The 20,558-nt window shown below is 43.2% G+C and overlaps 2 long non-coding RNA genes across 2 annotated transcripts in view; one reads left to right on the forward strand and one right to left on the reverse strand.

Moving 5' to 3' along the window:
• Positions 1-20,558, reverse strand: part of LOC148225582 (uncharacterized) — a 51,661-nt gene that overhangs the window by 30,703 nt on the left and 400 nt on the right. The gene's annotated exons all lie outside the window — the stretch shown is intronic.
• Positions 1,635-5,187, forward strand: LOC148225583 (uncharacterized). Its single transcript, XR_015808542.1, has 2 exons — positions 1,635-1,751; positions 2,730-5,187. It is a non-coding gene; the product is annotated as an uncharacterized LOC148225583 (long non-coding RNA).

A 20,558-nucleotide genomic window follows, 5' to 3' on the forward strand; every position in this document is an offset into this window, starting at 1 on the left:
GCAGACTCTGACCTCTTTTCTGTGGTGACCGGTGACAGGGCCCGAGGAAATGGTCTGAAAGTGTGTCAGAGGAGGAGTAGGGGAGGTTTAGTTTAGATATTGGAAAGAGTTTCTTCAGCCAGAGGTAGAGGGTGGTTGAGCACTGGAACAGGATCCCCAGGGCAGTGGTCAGAGCCCCAACCTTATAGAATTCAAGAAGTGTTTGGACAATGCTCTTGGGCACATGGTATGACTCTTGGGGATGGTGTGTGCAGGGCCAGGAGTTGGACTCCATCATCCTTCTGGGTCTCCAGCTCAGCTTATTCTGTGATTCTGTGGTATATATTGACTCTCAAAGATGTGAAAGTATATGTCTGTCTGAAAACCCATATTCAAACTGTCAAATTTCAAGCCACTGTCAAATTTCAAGTTCTCCTAATGGAGGAGTGAAGTTTCACGAACAAGGCCTCCACAGTGCTGTAATATGGGGGGAGGAGGTGGAAAAGGAGCTTTCCCTGCAAATTCGTTATCTTGGATGACTCAAGCCTTTAAAGTTCCAGAAAGAAATAATTATTTAAAATAGATCAGCCTGAGACAGACAGCTAAGATAGAAGTAGTGGCAGAAATAGCTACAGCATAGTGAACTAAATTTCTCAGGGGTTTCATATGGCTGAGGCTATTTCAATAATCAATGGTGCTTCCTGAAAAAATCTTGTAATCCAAAGGCCGGGAAGTCGATAGGAAACTTTCCCTCTTTTTTTTGGTCTTCAGGTCAGACTTCTGAATCATTCTGTGCTGTACCTATTCATAGGGAATATGACATACATGGTCCATCGAAAGCCAATTCTAACACTGAAACTCAAGATTGGCATAATCTTGCATTTTACGCATTTCATTTCCTTCCTTTGCCAATGTCTCTTGGCTTCTGATCATCATGGGCCATCTTAAATGTGTGGTTTAATGGTTTTTCTTCTGCTAAGTGCCAGGTAAATTATCTCATCTGTGAAAAAAAGGGAAGGGATCCTTCAGAGGACAGACAGAAATAGATGTTGGATGCTATGGGATCTTGAAAAGCCAGCACAATGACCAGAGTATATTATTCCAGTAAGAGTAGAAACTTGTTCCCACACCTACAGGTGTTTTCCAGCTTTTCTGTGATGAGCTCCACATCTCAATAAAGAAATTGCCTCATGAGCACTTATCCTCCAAGTCATTGTGTAACATCCCTGTGGCAATTTACATTACATGGAAAACCATACTGAAAAAGCATTTGTGCCTCTTTTTAAGAGGTCTTTAGAGGAATATGGGTATTGACCTTCCTGTAAAAGTTGACCATGGTTTCTGCTTTTGCTGTTTATCTCATTTCTTCTCCTTCCCTTGGCTCCATTCCTTTCAGATGAAGTCCAGGATGCAAGTCAGCATAGTGCAGGCACAGTGAGCTCACCATTGTGCTGTGGACCACAGCTGAGGAGTCTCCATCCCAGTCCCTTTCTAGGGTAAAGTTCCACTGTGACATACAAAATGCTAACAGTATCACAGATCTTATTTAAAAGCAAAATAAAAGAAAGGTAAATCAACACCCACAGTGATTACTTCAGAGAGAGCTTTACAGCCAAGGATGACACCACTGTATTTTCCCAGGGTCATTTGCCCTGCTTTTACAGAAACAACAGGATGGCACTGAGAGCTGAACTCTGACTCTCTGCTGTTTCTGCTGTTCTGGATGCTGATGCTGCTCTTTCACAACAGCTGAGTTAGATCCAGATGGACATGTGAGTTATCTTTTCTCTAAAGAAGAAACTTAACTAAACCCCTGACATTTTTATATAGTTGAGAAGTTGCTTCTGTCATTTCTTGGCATGATAAATTATTGATTATTAACGTAGTCTAATTGCTTATGGACATACCAGCTTGTTTCTTGTTAAAGTAACAGATTCACATCCATTCTCATTCATTTTAAGTACATGATTTTCATCACTTTCACATAAAGAATGTGCATTTCTTTGAATTTTTTTTTTTATTTGGACTTAAGATGAGCATGTTTGAAATTCCAAAATGGAAAGAAAGGTAGAGTTGACATTAACTGTACAAGAAAGGTATTTCAATACATAGAATAATATGTAACTTTTGTGAACATTATTCACTTCTTACAGCAAAGGGGAATCTTAAAAGGCTGGTCTGTTCTAAAATGCTTCTTTAGGACCTGCCTGATACGTGCTCATATCATGCTATAGAGGACAAGCAGGGATAAGAAAATAATATGACAGTGATTAAAGGTAGAAATACACATAGTAGCAGCAGGAAATTCCTTTTAGCTGATACCTATCTCAGATTTCCAGCTACTTAATGTCAGCTTTTGTTGTCAGATTTTTAATATTTGTTTATATTTAAAAGAAGAGTTTTTTGAACCAGTCAAAACATGTATTTACATGTTCACATGAAACATAAAGCAAAAACATAAAGCATGTTCGCAGAAAGCAAAAACAGAAAACTGAACTGCTGGGGAGCAAGCCAGTTAAATATCTGACATTTGGGACACTCTTTCTAATTTAGAGGACTTAAATATATTCATAATAATAATAATATGAGGAGGAGTCATCTGAGTGTTCTTGACCTAAGAAATATGGTGACAACTGCCATAGAAGAAGGTTGCAGAAAACAGGAAAAAGGAAGGAAGCCATGGGTAGCCTTCACTTCTGATAACCTATGACTTAAGTGACTGATTCCTTGTCTGAACTTTTCCTTTCTAGGAGCTTCTGATGCTCAAGAGAGTGTGTGACACAGTGATCAGATGATGGCAGCGTTAACTCCAGAGCTCTGGAGGAGATTGGCCAACATCCAAGAATCAGGAGCCTCTCATACTTGCTGCATGCTGATAGCAAGATTGCAGTGGTGAAATATTCCTCTTACATGCATAGGCAGGATGTAATATATGCATTACTCACATACGGCACTGCACCATGTTCACAGCTTTTCCCTGAGCTCACTGCTAGAGTTGAAGAGTTGGAGTGGATTAAAGGGAGCATTTGCACATGGTGAAATCTCACGTTGTTCCAATGTCAGTGAAGGCTGAGGAGCCACTTTGCTGTAGTCAAGCGTGTTGAGCAATGTCTGATTTAAATACAAACCAAAGCTCTCCTCAGCACGAGTGAAGGTTGCAGTGTTGTTTCTTCACATCATGCTCATTCTCTAGGGGTGTCTGGGTCATCTGTTGTGTGTACAGAGACGTTGTCCCTCACCCATCAGGGCTCCAGCAGCTGCTCATTGGTGTTCAGAAATGCAACCAAGGCCACAAGACAGCAGGAGCCCCATGCTGGGAGGGTGAACCAGAAAGCTGGAATTACAGCACTTGGATCTTGGCCAGAAACACCAGGGTGAAAAAACGAACCCTCCAAATGAGCTACTGAGACCTTATGTGGCGGTCACCAGCAGGATGTTTGTTTTCCATCTCCTCCATGGGACCACAATTTCCCATCTTAAAGCTGTGCTGGGACTTTTGTTCAGAACTGACTCAGAGGAAATGGTACCACTCAATGGTGGCACTCATTCAATGGTGAATCACTGTGTGACTTCCCCCAATTTGGGGGTTTTCCTTGGAGACCTTAGAGCTCATTCTGCAGCCTTCCTTCCCGATAGCTGGATGGATGGATGGAAGAGCAGGAGCAGCACAAAGAGCAGGCAGGGCACTCTGTGAGCCCACTTGTCACCCCAGGCCTGCTCCAGCAAACCAATACACATATGCTTAACTCTACACTTCTGAGGCATAATCCCATTAATTTAAATGGGATTACTCATGGGCTTAAATTCCTGCAGGATCAGCAGTGAGGTCTGTTGCTGCAGCTGCTGGATGCAGTACAATTAATGGTGTAACAAGAGTTTTGCTCGTTCTATACCCAAGGGCTGCCTTGCTGAACATCAGCACTGCTCATAGCCTCAAGCTTGAAAAATGAGCCCTTCTTCAATTCAAAGGTCTCCTGGGTTTTAGCTTTGCTTCATCTTCCTTTACCTGCAAACCAGACTTTCCTAAACTGAACTCTCCTATGGTTTCTGCCTCTTCTTCTTTGTCCCCAAGCTGCATGAAGGATTTTTGTCTCTACCACTGCTTGTGGATCAGTGGATCACCTTAACTGCTTGGTCGGTACAGTACAGTGAAACACACACAAGCATACACCCACCCGCTCCTGCTTATCTTCTCTAAACAAGCATATTTCCTCCTACTTAACATCTTTCTGCTAATCTCCACCATCCTGCTAGAGCAGGCTGTCTCTGAAAAAAGAAGAGCTTCTTTACTTGCCCTCAGGTCGTTTTTGTCATTGTATCCTACATTCAGCCCAGGGGTAAATCCATTGTCTGCAAGAGAAAAGTTAGTTAAAGCTAAGGATGAAAATATGGCAATATGACTTAAAAGTACTACCCTCACCCCTCCTTGCTTTTCTATATGGATGGATATTTTATTTTCTACGTGGTAGCTGCTTTTCTATTTGAAATCATCTAGCCACTTATATTTTAAATGAATCAGTAAAGCTGTGAAGTTAGTGACTTTATTTTAATAAATAGCTTAATTAATTAATTAATCAATAGCTTGCTTTTAAAGGCTCATGCACAATGTTAGTACATATAAGTTAGTCTAACACACAGAATCAGGAGAGGAAGTCTCTGAGGGAAAGTGAATTGCTTTTGTTTAACTGCATGTATTTTAACATTTTGGGCTTAGAAAAAAAAATAATTCTCCCACTGGAGACCTTTTATGCCAAGTTTGAGCCTGGAGCAACTTTTTATGGCTCAGTTGCAGTAACCCCTTGAATATGGGGGTTTATAATGGAAAGTCTGACGAGCTCTCAGCTAAAGCACTTCTAACAGATGTTTCTGTAATGAAAAGGCTGTGCAGAACAGGCAACAGAGAGCAAACTGTATTTTGCAAAGATTACGGATGATTGTGCACAATTTATAAAGCAATAGTGGCTTTAACCCAAAGTTGCATGCTCACACCAGACTGTGCCCCGTGTGTGAGCATACATTAACAGCAGAGTGTTTCAGTAACAGAACCAGCTGTTGAATGTAACTTTTGTATAGATTTTGAAATACAAGTTACTTGGCTCTTCTGAACAGTGATTTGGTAGTGATGGTGGTGACAGGTATGCTTTCATTCAGAGTGCCCTGAAGATGGATGATCAGTACTCCATTAAACTAGTCTGAGTAGAAACCAAATTATCTGTGTCTCAGGGGAATTTATTTGACACTTTGGGATTTTCTACATTCTTTCTACTTACTATGTTCTGTCATCTCCAGCAGTCATAGACATGGCAGAATGGATCTCCTGGGCTCCTCCAAGGGGTTGATGGGTGCAAGCTGAGTGCTTGGGATGTGGTGTGCTGGTTTGTCCCCATCTGGTCTGTGGGCCCTGGGGACAGTGCAGATTTGAGCAGACTGGGAGACTCTGGGGATGAAACTGGGCAGAGAATCAGGAAGTTGTGTCCTCACAGCACATTCTAACCTCAGAGACCCAGATGTCTTGGCCCTTGGTCACTGGAATGTTGAAGTCTGTCTTAAAACAGAAGTATTAAGAGGAAAAAAAAGAGCTCAAAACTCCCTAGAAAAGGAGGTTTTATATCTGGAAATGTTGCCAGAGGGTATTTTGGGTTTTGTTCTAATTTTCCTGTCAGTGCTCATTAAGTGGAGCGCAGAGTCACTGGACCATCATCTGAGGGTGTGTTTGATGGTGCTTTGGAGACCTTGAGAGGCAGATGCAAGGCTTGCAGAGCCTTCCTAGGCAGGATGCAAATGGCATTTTTATGTCACACACACATTGATTTGTTCCAAATGCCTTCTTTTTTTATGATCATGTTTTGCCAGCCTGAATTCCTTTTGGGTGAGCAGCAGCGACAATGTGTAATTAACGTTCTCCTGGTTAATGCTCTGTTAATGTGCTGTACCCAGAAAAATGTGGTCCCTGGGGCTGTATTCATCACTGCCTTGCAGGTAGTTTGGAGTTACTGTGTTCTCTATGTGAAAGCTTCACTTTTCTCCATCAGTGCAAGTAGCAGAGGCGTCTCTCCATACTAAATGACTGAGATGAAACTGCTTACAGCATTCTTCAAGTAACAGCAGAGGAGAAAAAACCCCTGGACTGCCTTTATCAATTTGCATTTGATACAGCATGTTATTTTTAGGGTTTAGTTAGCATGAAAGCATGTGAGTTCAGGAGTTTGTGCTGGAGTGGGCTCCTCCCTGCCATTACATTTCCTGCTGCACTGAATCTGAAAGGATTCCAGCTGCCCTTTGTGACAAAGCCACTCTGCCCTTTCAGGGCAGCTTGTGGCATCAGTGCATTGTCCTCAAACCTAAATTGTCCACTTGTAAGTGTCTGGCCAAGTGGTTTCAACTTTTCAGTTATCTACTCCGTGGAAATGATTTGGCTACTCTTCCATTTTCCTGACTTTCTCTTTGCTTTTTCTTTGTCATGGTTCTTCTTCCCAAATGCCACCTTTGATGTATCAGAGCTGAAAGGGGCTCCAGCTGCCACAGGCTCCTGTGGAGAGCACAGTCTGCACTGGAGCAGGAGCTTCCTTGTCACCCACCTGTCCCTTGGCCATGGATTGTCTAATTATGAGAAGCTCAACATTTTCACCAGCCCACCCTTTTCTTTCTGTTCTGGAGCTATCAAGAAGCTACAGATAGTTTGTCTCTGAGTGACTCCAGTAAATTTGTCATAATGGATTAAAATGGGGGAAAGTTATGTTTATCTTCGTGGAAGGACAAATAAGACAGTTATGACCATAAGCAGAGAGGAAAGCAAAACTGGAGCAGTGTAGTGCAGGAGAGGTCTCTGGAGAGCATTCCCTCCAGCTTACCCTTCATCAGTCACTGTGGCTTAAAGGGATAAACATTTTATGCCTTCTTTCGCCTACGCCAAGCCGTCTCATCTGTTGGTAAATTTGGGCCTGTGCTGTTCTATCCTTAGCAGACCCCTAATAATCCTTCTCTGGAGGACCTGTTTTGATTTTTAAAGGAATTAGATTTGGAGGGCAATAAGCTATAATCAAAAGTTCACTGCTCAGACTTAGGAACTGCTGATCTCTGATGTGCCTGCCAAAGTTGACTTTGGGCAAGGCACAGACATCCACATTTCAGTTGCCAAAAAAACCAATGTCTGTTTTGGACTGAAACTTTCAGTAGCTCTGTTTCCATAAGTAAAGATACAAATAGCCAAATTTAAGCCCACAAAAATATTATCATTAAAATACATTGATGCAATATACGTTATTTTAATGGGAAAGGCTTGACAGCATATTGTACTTATTCTTAAGTGACTGATAGTTGCATCCACCCCAAGTGATCAATATTAGGTCAGATCTGATCTATGGCAGTGAGTGATTTTCACTACTTACATATGAACGTTATATATTTGTTTCCCCCAGTGCAGTGCTTTTCCCCACACTCAGTATTTTAACCTCTTCTTCCACTGTCTGGCTTCTTGGCAAAAGGCTGAGGAGGTTAGCAGAGGAGTCTGAGTGAACTCATCCATCCATTTGCTGACCATTTGAAATGCTGGATGTCTTCTTGTTATTTATCCTTTCCTTTCACTGAGGCTCATATATGAACAGTAAATTAGCTGAGAGTGCACAATGACATACTCTGAAATTTTAAATTCATGTGTGCATATATAAGAACCTCCATAAAAATGTATGCAGGAGTTGAGGGTGGGTTGCTGCATTTGTTCTGTACAAAGGGAATCTAAGGTGCAGTGGTAGGGAATCAAACCTTTTAGTGTGCAACCTTTTAGAGCATGAGTGATAATGATAGATTTTAATCAGCAGCAGCATCTTGGTTTTGTGACAGCATTAGCTTCAACAATTTATTGTCTTGATGCAGTTCATGGTATCAAAGTGGCAATGAAAAATGAGGAGCAAGGGTTAATTTCTGGCTGCCTTTAAGCTGATGGCAGAACTCCTGATGACTTCAAAGACTGAATATCTTACCTCAGGTTTCAGCTGGTGTAAGTGTTGACATTCCTCCATATTCTTCAATAAAATCAATGAAGCCCTGATGATTTATAGCAAGTGAGAATCCAGCCCTAAGGCTATTAAGGACTGTAATGTATAAAGGTATAATTATGGAACCATAATTCCATCAAGAGCTTCTGGCGATATCATGGACCAGAGTTAAGTGAATTGTACAAATAAATGTAATGGTCTTGCAGTGCAGTGGAAATACCTCTCTCTCTCTCTAGATAGAACTATTAGCAGAAAGATATTAAAATATATTTTATCCAATCACAGCAATAATTGGAAAAGAAATATTGTGAGATTTCCAGGGGACTGAATCAAAACATGCATTTTGCAGCAGCCACTTCAAAATTGTTGGAGGGTTTCCTGCACTGCCATGATAACTCAAAGCATAAAATCTCCTCTTGATTTTTATATTATTTGTCATTATCAATCAGCTTTGATAATGTGGCTCAAATTTCAATAGTGGATGTATCCAGATAGCACATAGGTGTTTGGCCTTGTATAACACAGCAATGTAAGGATGAAAGCTAATGGCCTCCAGTAATGCCAGGAGAGATTTAATTATATATTAGTAAAAAAACTTTTCACTGAAAGGGTTGTAAAGCATTGGAACAGGTTGCTGATGGAAGTGGTGAAGTCACCATCCCTGGAAGTGTTCAAAAGGTGTGGATATGGCACTTAAGGACATGATTTAATCATGAACATGGCAGTGGTTCTAGGTTAATGGTGAGAGCTGATGATCTTAAATTTCTTTTCCAAATGTAATGATTCATTATTGTGAAGCAACAGCTGTGTGTGTCTGATAATTTGCCTGAATGGCAGGAGTGGATGGAGCCCTGTACAGGGAAGAAGACTCTGTAGGGGTTTGAGATGGAGAAACATAGATTGGGATGAAATTGATAATCTACTCTTCTACCTTTTTTCAGCCTTCTTTCTCCATTCTATTTATAAATCTGTATCTGGATAATTACTCTCCCAATTAGACAAAGGCATATATAAATACTCAGTCATCCTGTTCTTGCATATGCATGTGGGTATCTAAAGATGTGTGTGCACCAGTGGGTCTTCCTTCATTTAAAAATCAAATCTCTGCTAGTCTCTCTGCAGCCTTTTGGGTCTCTGAAGCTTCAAGGAAACCCAGATGCAAAATTTTCCCTAGGAAGATGCTCCTGAATCACAACCCTGAGTCTCAAGCTGTCTGGGGCTTGAGGAAACACATGGACCAATACTCACTTTGGACTAGATGTGATAATTCTGAGGATACAGTTCTCTTGACTAGGAAAAGCATACTTTTGTGAGTCAATCTTTTAAAATCAAGGCAGATTAAGGAAGAAATGAAAAAAAAACTTTAGAAAAGTGAAAAGCTTTGAGCAAGATATTTTTCTCTTCTCATTTGCTCATGTAACAGGATTTTTCAAATAACATACTCAGCTGTTGGGCATGAGATATCACTCACAGCTCCAGTTATTTGTTGAAAAGTGACTTCAGATTCAAGGCTCCCTTGTGCCACAGTAAACTTTATTTTGTCTGTATTTGCTCAGTTGAAACTGTAAAGAAAATAAATGACAGATTTCCTCTGTGGAAAAGTCCTGCAGAATTTAACATTGGTGAAATCATGAAGATCTTCAAGGACAGGGAACTGTACAAAAAATCAGAGCTACCCCCTGAAATTCAGCAGATTTCCTGTCTATTCTACAGTATTTTATATGCAATTTCCTGTTAGATTAAAATTATTAAAAAGCCCCAACATAAGCATTAACGAGGCTGGAATTTCCTATTAAGTTGTGAAGGACTTTTCCACAGGGAATATGGAAGGTAAACTGCAGCATCTGAAGCTTTGGATCTGGCATATGGTCAGAAAGAGCAGCAGTGAGAGCATCTGTCCTGGAAGGTCTGCAGCAACATCCCTCAGTGCAACCCCTGCTCCATTTTCTGCAAATGAAACAACCCCAGCCAGGCTCTGATTCAACAACCTGTTCACCATAGCCTCAAATCAGTCTCTGGAAAATCTCAGTACTGATCCTCATTGAAGTCACCAAAAATGAGGACCATAGTGGAAGTAAATTACTCATTTATGCCATGCTTTGCTGTGCCAGGCTTAGGCCTGATCCTGAAATCTAAGTGCAGCTTTTTTCTGCCTTCAGTGGGCTCTAGGGCAGGTGCTACAACAGCATCTCCCCCACACTAGGATGCATAACAGGTTATTCCACCCACTGGGTTTCTCACAGGATGCAGAAGAAGTGAGTGTAGCCTGAGGCTGAGGACATATGCACAAGTGAGATAAGGATCATATATGGGAATTTGAAGTGAGACTGTCCTAGTTTATACAGCTGAAGACCTAATCCTGGCTATCTAATAAAACAGTTAATCTTCAAAATCTTCTTGATAGACTGTGCAAAAGGAGCCCAAAACTGGCAATTAGCTCTGTTTTTAAAATCCTCCAGGCACACATTTTAAATATCTGCACATAATTCTGGGGAAGTGATTCGTAGCTATGCAGGGGAACCTGAGGACGCCTCAGAATAAATTGGACAGATGATAGCATAAATCAGTTCCTCTTAGGAACAGAAACCCAATCTTTATTGGATACTCAGATAAGGAAGTATCATGGTTTAACCCTAGACAGCAACTAAGCTGCTCACTCACTCCCCTACCCCTTGTGGGATGGGGAGGAGAATCAGAAAAAGATAAAATCCATGGGTTGAGATAAGAATAGTTTAGTAATCAAAGTCAAGTAAAAAAAAAAAAATCAAAATAGTAATGAGAAGAGAGATAACAAAAAGAGAAGGAGGAATAATACCCAAGAAAGACAAATGATGCACAATAAAATTGCTGACCACCCACAGACCAATGCCCAGCCCATCCCTAAGCAGTGATCAGCCCCTTCCAGCCAGCTCTCTCCAGTTTATACTCTGACCATGACATCCTAGGATATGGAATATCCCTTTGGCCAGTTCAGTCACCTCTGCTGGCCATGTTCCCTCCTGGCTTGTGGTGCGCCTCCCCACCGGCAGAGCCCAGGACACTGAGAAGTCCTTGGCTCAGGGTAAGCACTGCTCAGCACCAACCAAAACATCAGTGTGTTATCAAAGTTATTCTTGTACTGAATGCGAAACACAGCACTGCACTAGCTACTAAGAAGAAAATGAATTCCATTCCAGATGAAACTAGGACAGGAAACCCCTTCTTTATATGGAAATCTTATCAGAACTGAGTGGGATCATATGCTTTAGTTGTTAGCAAGTTTCTCTTACTCCCATATATATTGCTGCACATGTTGCACACACTGTACAATGCTGAAATATGGTTGGTTTACTTGGCTTCCATGTGTCATCTGATTTACTAAACTGTGATGAGGCATATGGGTGCTTAATTTAAATATATATAACTTTAATAAAGTGGTAAATAAGCCCAAGAAGAAGACTCCAGATATAAATTTTAATGTTTAGAATAGTCTGTTTTCTAGTATAAGAAGCAATGTGTATTGTTTGTGGGTCAGCTTTGCTCTGGTCTGCTGTTCAGGCTGTTCACAGGTCCCAGATGTGGCAGGAAGGCAGTGGAGAAGTGGGTGGTGTGGAAGGGGACAGCACAGCCGTCAGCACAGCCATCAGCACATCCCTGGAAACACCTGCAGTGCCTGGCTCTGTCTCCTTCCTGGTGTGTAGGAAGCCAGGCTGGGGCAGGGAGCTGGGAGTGCAGCAGTGGTGTGGGATGCAGGTGGATGCTCAGCAGATGGGCAGGCGTGCACCGAGACCCCACAGCCTCTGGCTGCAGCAGATGTGAACTTGCTGAATAGACTCATGCTCAGATTAGTAATGGCTTCAGCTCAAGCAGAGATTGCTTTTCTCAGAACAGCAGCCCTAAAAAATTCTCCCAGACCATTGGCATTTTGGAATAGCTCTTTGAGTTACAGAAGTCTTCTATTAACCTGAAGATACTGAAAACATCTAGTCTCTATTTTGACTGTTAAATTAAATACTGCTAGGAGATTTTCTGTTTCAAAAGCACTGGAACGTGTCTGCACTGTTAGAAAAGTCTCCAGCACAGTTCAGGAAGCAGCATGGGTCAGCCACCTCTCCCAGCAGGAAGCTTGGAAGAGGTTACACTGTTCTGGAGAGCAAAAAAGCTCAGAATTACAGCTGCAGGGTATTCTAAGCTGGTTGGCCTCAGTGACAGAGAAGAGGCCTGGGCGTGTTTAATTTGTTATCAGAGGTGCAGCTGCTGTGTCCCCTGAAGCACCGAATGTAGTGAGGAGACCTGGCAGGGTATTGCTTGCAGGTGGGCATGGGGAGCACTCCCACCACAGGGCTAATGGAGACTGAAGACTTAATCCAGCTTCACAGAAGCTTCCTCATCACCCACACATGATCTCCTGTTCTGCAGCCTCTGGCTTGAAGTGGGGCACCCAAAAGAGCACACATTTCAGTGTAAAGGCACAAAACATCCTCTCTGCAATGTCAGTGCCACTAAATGAACTTGACAGAGGACCAGGCACAAGGGCAGAACAAGCATATTTGCAGTGAGAGCTAATGTGGGGCTCCATGCTGTGCTTCAGGGCAAAAGCAAGGACATGAGGTCTGGCAGGCAAAGCCACAGCAAAGGAGTGAGCAGCTCATCCCAGCACCTATGAAAACAGGGGCTTTCTGCTGGTACAAACCTCGTGGGAGTGCTGGGATTTAGCCAGCCCTATTTGGACAGGGACAAAAGACCAAACAATACCACCCACGCCTGTTTGCAAGCTCAGGCTGCATCACTTGCTTAGTTTTTGTTTCTGCTTTTGGAGGATCATTGAGGATTTGTCACGGAGAGCAGCGCTAGTCTCTCCTGAACTGTCTGGATATGCATCAGCCGACAAAAACCATCCCTCTTGAGCTTTTCAGGTCACTGCACAGCCCCAGCAGAGCAGGATGGAGCCTTTCCCATTGCCAGGCAGTCTTCAATGAGGTGCTGAGTGCTCCTGTGGGTGCCCACACTTGCCTTCCTCCTGAGTGGGAGCTCCTGCCTTTTCCTACCACTCCCCATCTCCTCTTACACTTTCCCTGTCTTCTTCCTGCAAGACTGTGCTCCACTGCAGTAGCTGTCTGTGAACAAACCAATGAAAGATTATGTTTTTAATTAGGGTTTGATACTAATTGCCTTCAATGAGGCTATTTTCACATCACAGCTGACCAAAGCCAGAGGACATTAAGTCTGTCTTCCTAATAAATCATTCCTTCTGCTCCCCAGAGTTGGAGATGAAGAGTGAATAGGCAGTGTACACAGCACCAACCTAATTGTCTCCTAAAATATGCAGGCAACTCCCACAGCAGTCAACAGAAAGGCTCGTGTGCATCTTGTGTTATTATTGATGCTCTCACATTAAGGGGGCCATTGTTGCCTCCCCCGTCCCTCCATAGCTCTGGCAGGAGTGTTTCTATGTCTGCCAGCCAGGAGGATGAGCTGCAAGCAGATGAAGAGGAGGGGGTATCTTTTTAAAGTCAGACAAAAGAAAGCTCAGCCCTCCCTTTGCCCACCCCCATCCCTAAAACAAAGGCTGGGTATAAATCTTCATTTCCACTGACTAGCCAGGTTTGGAGAGAGAGATGCCAGCTAGAGGTCTCTGACACAATTAAAAGATCAAAAGGCTTCTGTGGATAAACACTGGTTTGGCACCACAGCCTGACAAATCCTTCCCTAATCCCTATGAAAACTCCCAAACCAGGCAGAGAAATGCCCAGGGAAAGTCAGCTGCTCTGAGTTCATCCACCACCATCATTGCATGTAGTCCTACTCCACTGGGAGCTTACCCCTCCATATCTCAAATCACCAGAAGCCCAAATTTGTCCTCAAAATCCTGCCTGAACAGAGCCACACAACCCTTTGAGCTAGAGCTCCTGCAAGACATTGCCTGGCCTTGGCTGTTGCATTTTGTACCAACAGGGGAGACTTGATTCCTTGTTAAATAACAGACATCAGAAAAATAGGGCAGGGAGAAACTCCAAAGCACTGTCTGGTCTCTCTGTCACTGCTGGTTAACATCAGTGAGAGCCTCCCTGCTCTTGGCAGAAGTGTGCCCAGTGCCACTGAGGTAATGCCCTTCTGAGCTGAGCTGAGTGAACACCTTCCCTTTTGGCAGCTCGTGCAAGTTCCTCCCTGGTTTGTGATAAATGTATTTTTCATCTCTGAGTACATGTGACAATTAATAGAGGCTGAGGGCCAGATCCCCACCTGGTATGAGTTGGCAGAGCCCTGAGGAACACAGCAGAGCTCTACCAGTTTAGATCAGATAAGATGCTGATTGTACTCCTGAAATCCCTACAAACTCTTTGAGCCAGTGCTGTTCCACATTTTGCTGGGGCATCCATAAGAATTGCTTATTCCATGGTCCCCAAAAAGTACTTTAGATGTTTAACAGCACAGCTGATGTTATGCTCCACCTTGGAGCAGGAACTGGATTAAAGCAGGGAAATCAAGAACACTTCTTTTCCCAATCCTCCCATTTACAATAGAAATAAACAGATGAAGGTTAAACACACTCACACATAGACACCCAGAAAATAGAAATATTGAAAGTACTTTTATATTGTCATAATGGTGGGGTTGGGTTTCTGAGTCTCTTATTTCACAACACTGCAGTGGATTTTAAAGGGAGTGATTGCCCTGCAAGGCAGAGACTGTGCCACTATTTTCTTTGGAAAGTACCTCACTGGCTGTTGGTTCTTGCTACCAGAAAGAAATAACAAAAAACGGAGGGGATAAGACAAATATGCTCCTTCAAGAGTTTCTAATAAAATGATAACATTGGGCAAGGCTGCCAATACGTTTCATGTCCCGATGCACTGCAGCAGAAGGGAAGAATTTAATGTGCCTTGAAAATGCCAGTTGCCTGTTGCCAAAGATGCATATGATCCCACTGCCAGCGGGGTAGGTGGCAGGGATTAAGATGTTAGAGGAGATGTCATCCTTCCTAGGCAAAGTTAATTTCACTGAAGGAGACAATGTGAAGACAATCCTGTTTCCTGTGAGGAAGATTCCTTTTAACCTCAGGGTTCACTCTGAATTCTCAGTGGTAGCACAACTACTTTTACAGAAGCCCTTTTTGCTCCCTGGAATATTTTTATGGTTACAGCAACCAGAATGTAGGTACTTTTCCATCTACAAAAGGGATTTCTGTGGCCCCCATGACTGAGAGCATTTCCTGGTTCTCTACTCTCACATGAGAGTCTGGGACTGATACAAGAGCCACGGTTTTGGGAGGGGATGTGGCCCAAGGTCATACCCAAAGCATGAGTCAGAAGAACAAATAGATCTTGTGAGTCCAGGGCTGGTATCCTCAACATCCATGTTTCTGTAAGCAAGGTGTCCATGTAGGAGTGGTGAAGGCCAATGTGTCTTCATTTCCTGGCTGTGCTGCTGCATTCCGGGGATGTGTCACTGCCATATTTTGTGGTTGGAATATTTCTGTCCTTCTGGAGTGTCTCCAGATGATTTTGGTCTTTCCTTCCAACTTTTTTTTTTTCTTTTTTTTTTTCCCCCTTTTTGGGTCTCTCCAGCATGTTTGATAGAGACTGGGTGCAAATTTGATTCCTGGTCTGGCCAGTCCAGACTCCAGAGGTTTTTTTGTCACCCTTGCCCCAGTTCAGAGGTTTTCAGCATATGTCTACATCCCTCCCTATTGGGGTGAGCATTAACAATGCTCTTGACCTGAAACATGTGATAAGAAGCCATATTTCAGTGGGAGTTAGGCATATGCTTAAATTATCTTCTGTTCTGAACTGATACTTTCTTGAACTGGAGCCTGTATTTTTTTTTTGTATGATCCATCTTTGCTCTTCCACATACCTTTACCACAAATTATTCTGCAATACATAAATGGCTCAGTAAGTGTATTGCTCTGGGGCTTTTCCACAAAAAGTCCAATTGATACATCACATACTTAACCTCTTGAACAAAGGAGTTAACAGGATCAATTTACAAGCAGGGGCCAAAGCTTTTGGATGGAAACTAGCTATCATGTGGTATGCAGTTGAAAGAGCAAACAGCTTATTCATTATCATAGCATTGGATTCAGAAACAAAACACAGGCAGCAGAAAGAGCCTGTCTAGATTTCCAAACATATTGCCTGTCCCTTCACTGGAGCATGTTTATTTAAACCCTCTCTCTGTGCATGCAGCCAGTTGTTAGACTTAACTCCCAATTTCCTCACATTAAGAATTTCGACCTGAGCTCTACTGCTCCCACTGCACTCTCCATCGTGTACAGGGAGCTCCTACCAAAGTGAGCAGGAACTGCACTTCTGTACAGCTTTGACAGCAGCCCTCAGCTGGGAATCAAGCCCTGGGCACACTTGTCAGTATAGGATGTGTGTGCAAGAGCACTCCACTAATCAGATCCACAAGCCCCACAAGTTTGTTCAAAACTCTTTGAACAACAGTCGTATACTCTTAACTTTACCTGCTCAGTATTCTGCCTTTTTTCCCCTCTTTATTAATCATTCTCATGTCCAGGCACCCAGATGTACTCATTTCACTTTCAACATAATGGATGCAGAAGCCATTAAAATGATAGCATAAGTCTGTTAGTGCTTGGCCATGGAAACTTAACCTCTGTCCGCAAACACTTGGTCACAGAAATGCTCTCATCAATCTGTCACTGCTGTCTACGAGTCCTTGCTCTGCAAAGCGCATATGGGCTAATCCTGCAGGATCTGATCCAAAATTTATTGAAGCGAGTGGGAGTTCTTCTACCAATTTATTGGACTTGGCACCAGGATTTTAGGGGGAAAAAAAAGCATTGTAAGAATGAATTCAACTGCTTTAGGCAGACACTATTTATAATGTAACACAACATCATCAGAACCCTCGAAATTTAATTCAGCAGGACACCTACAATTTTTTACATGTCCACCTACACCAGTATCAATCGGAAATACAAACCCAGAAAAAAAGTTATTTCAGTGACTTTATGTTCAGTGTTATTTTCCAGTTTTTTGAAGTTGGATTTAGGGAGATTTCTCCCCATTTCCTTTGCCATGTACCCAGCTCTGTGTTACTGATTGGTACTGCTCTGTGGGGTGTGTTGGCTTATACTCAAGTATTGAGCCCCGCATTTACGGCTCTGTGTGAGTCATCAGCAGTCACAGCCACAGCCAGGCTGCAAGGAGGGAGCCACAGCCGGGTGAAATGAACACATGAGTAGCAGGGAGGGAGTGACAAAAAGAGGGAAAACATGTTTTATATCAAAATCAGCCATCTGGGCCCACTGCCTGTCCAGTGGGAGTGGGCTGGAAGTAGGACAGTACATGGTCTCCAGGCTCCCTTACTAATTACAGGGGAATTCAAGTTCCTTTGAGAATTCCCAGTTTAGACTCACAGCCTCAGCACAGCCCACAGCACTGAGAAAAGCCAGTTTTGGACTTCCTAGTCCAAAGGGTTTGACTCTGGCCTGAGGTCCTTTGGGTACACATAGGCTAGTGAGCTGAACAGAGCCAGGGCACTGGCTGGAGACCCTCTCCATAATTATTAATGTCTCAAAGGTTTTGACCATCCCAACCACTGTTGCCACAGATTCTGTGGCACAGCTGGAAGGACAGCAGGGGCCAGCAGGTAGCGAAGATGAAGCTGTTCTGGTTTGAGGGTGCAGAGTTCAATGGTTAGAGATGTATCACTTCACTTGCCCTTAAGAAGATTCAAAGTGTCCTGGCTTGTTTTGTTCACCAATACAGGGTTTTCCTTCAGGTTTTTCCTTTTACCTAAGCATAATTTTTTACATCCTGCCTACATGACAACACTGTTCCTAAATGATATGATGGGGTCTGCCTTGTCCATGCATTCATATTAGCAGGAGCATACCTGAACAAGGAGACACCTGGAGCTATGTGTTGATGATCCCTTCGACCATGCCACCCTCCTGCATGCTGTAGTCATCATCTGCCTGCAGAGTCAAAGCCCTGGCACAGTTCCTGCTCATGATAAAGTCCATCACTCAGGCAGACAGTTTGCCTGGTAACACAGACCTGGGTAGGAAACAGACTTTCTGCTCTGGCATTGGAGGCAATAGGGAAGAAATAGCTGGTTGGGTTTTGCTTCCTGTAACAGAGCTTAGGATCATCACTAGCAGATGGAAACCGACTTGAGATTCATCTTTGCATTTCTCTTGAACGCCAGATGAATATTTATCCGTAACTGTAGCTTGCTCTGTTTTGGGATTTTTCTCCCACAGAAAACAAACAAGAATCTCTGCAGAGATTTTGGCACAAAGCCTACATACATCTTGCCCTGGGCCAAGTGATGAGCAGGGACATAAATGTGTTCACACAGGTCAGTTCACAGCATGCATGAGAGCGTCCTTTGCTGCAGAGTAGGCAGAGAGTCTCTTTTCTTACAATAGTCATAACTAAAGGATTTAGCCATCCTTTCTTCCTGTAAAACTTCAGGAGGTAGGCACCTACCTCTCTTAAATACCTTCGAAAATCCCAGCCATGGTACTCAAGAGCCTCACTTTGAGCACCACTTGTAGAAGCCTGAGTGGTGGTGAAGGGTCAGATCTCTCAGGACTGGGAAATGCTACAGACGACATCAAAAGCAAAATAATAGCAGTAGCTGTGCTAAAATGCATATGGACATGTGGTGCAGAGACACACTGGGTGCTCTGCATGAAGGCCAGCCTTGCCTTGGAATCTCTGAAATGCTACAGAAAGTAACGGGGGAGGGAAGCAGGAAACCACCTTGGAAGCCAAGACTTTTGTGGCCAAGAATGGAAGGAGAAATGCTTTGGATCTTGTGCAGGTGAGGATTTGCTGTGACAGGCTCATGAAGTTCAATGTTTGTGCTCAGGGCTGTGAGCAAGGGGGGCTGTTCTGTGTGCTCAGCAGCTGTGCAGGATGCTGACCCCAGGATTTAACAGCAGCAGAGCCCCAGTCATCTTTCTCTAGATGGATGTGGTCTTGTGACTAGGTATTTCTGAGTACTCAGAGCTCAGGAACTGCCTCATCCCCTTTTTCCTTGTCTTCTGCCCTGCACTGGTGGACACCTCTCTATCTGCCAAGGTCTGCTGTGTGTCAGTGCAGAGAAATAAACACAGCCTGAGCAGGCTGTTGTGGTTTATTATTTGCTTGACTATATATTCAGAAATTATCAATATGTTCTGAGCAAATCAACATGGCTTTAATGATTGGGAAGGGAAAGAAACAAACTCCAGTCATTAAGTGCTAATCACACAGTTACTATATTACATAGTCAGACCTGGCAATGAAATATCCATCTCACTGCCTGCAAAGAGATCACTGAATCAATTTTTTGCATTAACATTTCATTCCTTCCCATACTAGACATTTGTTCAGCTTGTTTATACTCACGCCACATGGCCACAAGCTGCGTAGCTAGTAATGAATGAGGGGAGACATTTATCTTTGGAAACTTAGGCCGAGCCAAAAAGTTGATAGCTTTTTTTTTTCCTTTGTAGAAGAATAACACATGTGAGATTTACTCAGATAAATCCCACCAGTGGTAATGAGATTGCCTATGTTAATTGCCCACATAATAAATTCCGGTAACATCAGCGAGGGTTTTACAATCTGCAGTGGGTTTTTAGCCTTCCATTACTGATGATGCCAGCAATGCAGGAAAGTACAGTGTCATGTCTCCTTAAGCATAGGCAGGTCTGAGAGCTGGGTTCAGCCTCTTGGACACCAGCTCCTAAGTGCACCTTCTGCTAATCTCTGAGCTCAGGTGGTGGGGCTGTGGCTGGACTGCCCCAGCACCTCAGTCCCTCCTGGTATCAAAGTTTCTTCACAAACATACCAAAATGACAAGTTTTTTAGCAGTTCCCACCTCCTCTTCCTCCTCCTCCCAAACCACAGCCATGCTTAAACCCACCACTGAGGAAGCCATGAGAGGCTGCTTCCAGGGGTGGCAAAGAGCATTCTGCTGTGGTTGCTGAAGCATGCTAACTTTCACCATTTTTTCCCCCTCTTGTTTTGCTATATTTGGACAATCTAGAGCAGCCAGTGCCCTTGGAAGGTGATGGCATGCACAGCAGGTGTGTGCCCTGCCCCACTGCAGCCTCCTTGCCCAGGAGAATAGAAAGATTTTGGCAATTTTGTGTGTACACAGGCTGTGCTTCTGCTTCCTCCCACTTCCCTTTCTCCTGCAACTCCCAGAACTCTTTTTCCCTTCTTACCCTGCTTAGTTTCCTTGTTTATTTCTCTAGTCCCATCCCATGCAAAAGACAACTGCACGTGAACGAAGCAAAAGGAGCTCAGTACATTGCAAAGTCTGAAACTTAGAAAACGGGTTATGCAATTTTCCCTGCCTAAGCTTCTTAAACCTTATGAGAACAAAACACTCCAGTAACTTTTTTGGAATAAAACCCTGTGATTTAGAGAGAGCAGAACAAGCCATTTGCATGCACAGCCCCAGTGTTTTCTCCAGGCTGGGTATTTTGCTGGAGTATGGTGGAACTGAGCTGGTGTGTGTAACGGCACACATTTCTCCTCTTCTTACAGCTTAGAGCAGCTCATTTAAAATTTAATTTCCTGAAAGTCGCCATTCTCACAAACACAACCAGGTTCCCACTCTATGATAAATCTA

Source organism: Sturnus vulgaris, chromosome 1 (genome assembly GCF_052056855.1).
Source record: "Sturnus vulgaris isolate bStuVul1 chromosome 1, bStuVul1.hap1, whole genome shotgun sequence".
Classification (NCBI taxonomy): domain Eukaryota; kingdom Metazoa; phylum Chordata; class Aves; order Passeriformes; family Sturnidae; genus Sturnus; species Sturnus vulgaris.